The 3,780-nt window shown below is 50.2% G+C and overlaps 1 long non-coding RNA gene across 1 annotated transcript; it reads right to left on the minus strand.

Moving 5' to 3' along the window:
• Nucleotides 1-778: 778 nt before the first annotated feature.
• Nucleotides 779-2,306, minus strand: LOC111738209. The gene is made up of 2 exons (XR_002779775.1): nt 1,730-2,306; nt 779-949 (listed from the first exon to the last, which is right to left on the minus strand). It is a non-coding gene; the product is annotated as an uncharacterized LOC111738209 (long non-coding RNA).
• Between the last annotated feature and the right edge of the window lie 1,474 nt (nt 2,307-3,780).

Genomic DNA, 3,780 nt, shown 5'->3' on the forward strand with positions numbered 1-3,780 from the left:
GAGCTGGCCCCTGCTGACCTTCCTGCCTGTCCTTGTCATTTGCATCCATTAGCTCTAGATTTCATACATATATGTCATAAACTGCTATGCCCCCAGACCATAGTTCAGGTCCTAGCTCCTGCCTAGAATGAATGCCCTTCTTCCACGTCTCTGTCTTGCAAACTCCTAGTCATCCTTCAAGGCCCAATTCTAATGTTCCTTCCTGAGTATATATATCCTGCTCTCTACCCACCCTCAGCCCTTCATCTACAACTGTCTTGCAGATGATTTTATAACACTAAAATATGGTTAATTTTGTCCACCACTAGACTAGAATGTAGAGACTTTCTTATCTTGGTCATCTTTGGGCCACCAGTGCCTAGCACAGGGTCTGTTACCAGTGGGCCCTCAAATCAATGTTTTATGAATGAAGGAATGAATGAATACATTGTCTGCCTGTAAAAATAACTTCCTCCTCTATCCTAGAATCTTTTACAACTTGGCGTGACGCCCCCACAAGACCTTGGAAGTTGGAGGGAGTTATGATAATGCGCAGGCTGTTCCGATGCATCTAAAACTAAGTAGACCCTAAAATGGAGCTAGGTCTCAGGCCAGAGTAATGTGGCTTTTATCAGCCTGCCTTGAAGAACTCTTTGAGTTCATGGCTTCTTTGAGGCAGGATCTAAGGAAATCATTAAAATGAAAAACACCAACTCATCTCAGAGACGAGAAATCCCCACTCTGGGGCTGGAAGGATCTTTGGGAACCCAGCCTGGCCCAACCTTCACTTTGGGGACGATTTAGAGAGAAGCACAGATGGCTTTATTCACTTGGGAGTCTGGTCTTTGCTTCCCATCCTCTCTTCAACATTTTCTTGTTCTTAAAAATGCCTGTTCTGTCCGTATCTGTGTTGATGATTTCTTCAAAGTCAGGAAACCTCAAATGTTCTTGGTCCCAAGCCCTCAAGCATCTGTCGTAAATAATAAGGATGGTCGTGAGATTAACAGTTTCCATTCTCGAGAATGCCCAGGTGCCAGGTGCTGTGCCAAACTCTGCTGGTCCCTTATCCCATTGCATATTCATAACAACTTCTTGTGGTAGGTGCTACCATTATCCCCATATGGCAGATGAGAAAACCAAGGCTTACAGAGTAAAGTAATCTCCCCAAAATCACCCAGCTAGTAAGTGACAGAGCCAGGATTCAAATCTGTATATGAGTTCCTTACATTTTCCCGTTTTAGGAGCACACCGCACCCATCAATCCATTCATTTATTGATTCAGTAGCCATTTATGGTGCACATATACTATTATTAGTGATTTTGATCATTTATTCATCCCTTGCATTCAACAATCACCTACTGAGGACATACTATGTGCCAGGGCTCTGCTATAGAGGTTTCCAGGGGAGATGAGACGTGAGCTGGGCCTTGAGTTTGGCAGAGGGGAAGGGAGGTGTTCTCAAACTATTATAGAAGAGCCCCAAAGGTTGAGGTGGCCCCACAGTCCTCAGAAGGTCATACCTTGGGGTTCTGTAGCCTGGCAGGTTGGGGATGGCACCACCGGAGCATCAATAGTAAGCAGCATGGTCAGTAGCCTCGGCAGGCACACTGAGACATGCTCAGGATTTTGGAGTCAGACCCCTATAGCTTCTAATCTTAGTCCTGCCACCTTTTCCTTTTCACCATGTCACACACACCCTCCCCCGCTTGCCCCCTCAGTTCTGAAATGGGCTAACCAGCCTTAGCTCACCTGGTCATTCTGAGGCCTCAAGGAGCTCATCTGTGTGGAGGGCCTGGAGCAGTAGATGAGACCTAACCCAGTCTGGGCATTTCTAGAGATGACCCCTGGGGACTCAGAGTCAGGAGAAACTGGTCCAGCCCAGCCCACACGGCCCCCTGAGCTGGAAGTGGAATGCATGCCCCCCCTCCCCCATGCACCCAGCCCGGCCTGGAATCAGACACGGATTTGATGAGTGATTCATAACCTGACGCTGCAGAAAGTTGTGCTGGACCGCAGAAGGGCTGCCCAGGGTTTGTGGTTTTGAACGCAGAGAAGAATTCCCTCATCGGCTCAGCGTAGGATAACTTACTTGTTGAGAGAGACATTTTCACGAAATAAATCCTTAGAGAAACCAGGCGCTGAGGCAGGGAGGCCTGGGGAGGGATTATCTAAATAAACCCCGTTTTTGAAGCTTCAGGCCCAAACGATTTGCCTGAGCCTTTTGTTGCTTCCCTTATACTCAGCTCGAGGTCCCCGATGACCCTGAGATCTTTTTCAATGGTACCAGTGCGGCCAGGCTCTTTCTATCTGGTTGACGTCCCATCATTTGGCCTCAATGGAATTCTCGTCGACAATTGTCGTTGGGGTATTTTTCTTTTGGGAAGTGCGTGTCATGATTAGTCTAATACACGTTTTCTTTTTCTTTTTTAACGAAGTTGCTATTTACATTTTGGTCAGGACACTTCTTCCTTTTGTCGGATTGTCTTGCCCATTGCAGGATGTTTAGCATGCCAGGCTCCAGCTATGAAATGCTAGTAGCTCCGCCACCGCAGGGTCATCATGCCCCGACAGTCCTCCAGGGGAGGGCCGGTGGCCCTGGGGTCCTGCATTCCAATAGGTTGCCGATGCCACTGCTGTAGTGTCAGCAGCGAGCAAGCGTGGTTGTGAGCCTAGGTCGTCATTATCGAGACCAATACTGTCTCCGTACATTTCTAAATGCCAGACGGTGGGGCCCTGTGCCCAGCTGACACCCACCAAGCCCACCACAGCCTTGCTTCCTGCCACCCTCAGTGTCTTGCCGTTCCTTGCACTCTCCCTACCCTCTGAGACAGTCCGTCTCACCTTTGCTGCTGCTGTTCCCTTGGCCTGGAAGGCCCTTCCCTGCCCCTGCAAGCTCTTCGAGAGCTCCACCCACCTTAGCTCTAGAAGCTCTCCACGTAGAGCCCAGCAGCATTATGCTGGCTCCTTCACTTACTGGTGTGTGGCCTTGGACGCATTCCTTCAGCTCTCTGAAACTCATCTTCTTCATCAATGAGACGGGGAGCAGAACGGAACCTTCCCGCCCCGGTTGTGGGGTGGTACATGTAAATCTCTCAATGTGGCACCGGCAGAGTGTGAGCCACCCTGTTCGTGTGAGCCACCCTGGCCTGCCAAGTCTTCTTCCCTTGTCGAAAGTGAGGATTGACACCCTGGCTGGTACACCCTGCTCCCTTCTGTCCACCTCTGCTCCCCATGCTCTGGGCCTCCCCTGCGGCGGTGGAGGGGGCAGTCCTACCCTCACTGGGCTCCTTCTGCCCAGTAACAATGGCCTGGCTATGTTGGAGAGGAGGCTAGAGGTGGACAGTGGGGTTGGCAATGGCTTCGGAGACCTGCCCCGCATCCTGTTATTCCGTCTGATCCCCTCCTGAGGATCTCCGTCCAGCAGCAGCCTTGGGAGACGTCTCTTCTCTCACCCTGGGGCTGCTGGGACTTGTCTCCCTAAACTGACACCTCCAGAGTCTCATCCCCTCCACTTTATGCCCCTTTTTAAGTAAAACTCCTTAAAACTGCGTTCCTGGAGCCGTCTGTTTTCCCTCCCCTCTCGACACCTGGCTGCTTTCCCCCCAACTCCCCGCCCCAGTCTCCCTCTTATCTAAATCCCAAGGCGTCTTGTCTCTCCTTGAGAGATAAGGGGATTCCGTCTTCCCTACCCCTACCCCCAGCTGATACCGTAGTTAAAAGTAGTTAAAGTTAAACATTAGGCACTCATTGCTTGCCACTTAGAATAACTCCTGGCACATAGTAGGCACTTAAATACTTGT

Source organism: Pteropus vampyrus, unplaced genomic scaffold (assembly GCF_000151845.1).
Source record: "Pteropus vampyrus isolate Shadow unplaced genomic scaffold, Pvam_2.0 Scaffold36, whole genome shotgun sequence".
Taxonomy (NCBI): Eukaryota; Metazoa; Chordata; class Mammalia; order Chiroptera; family Pteropodidae; genus Pteropus; species Pteropus vampyrus.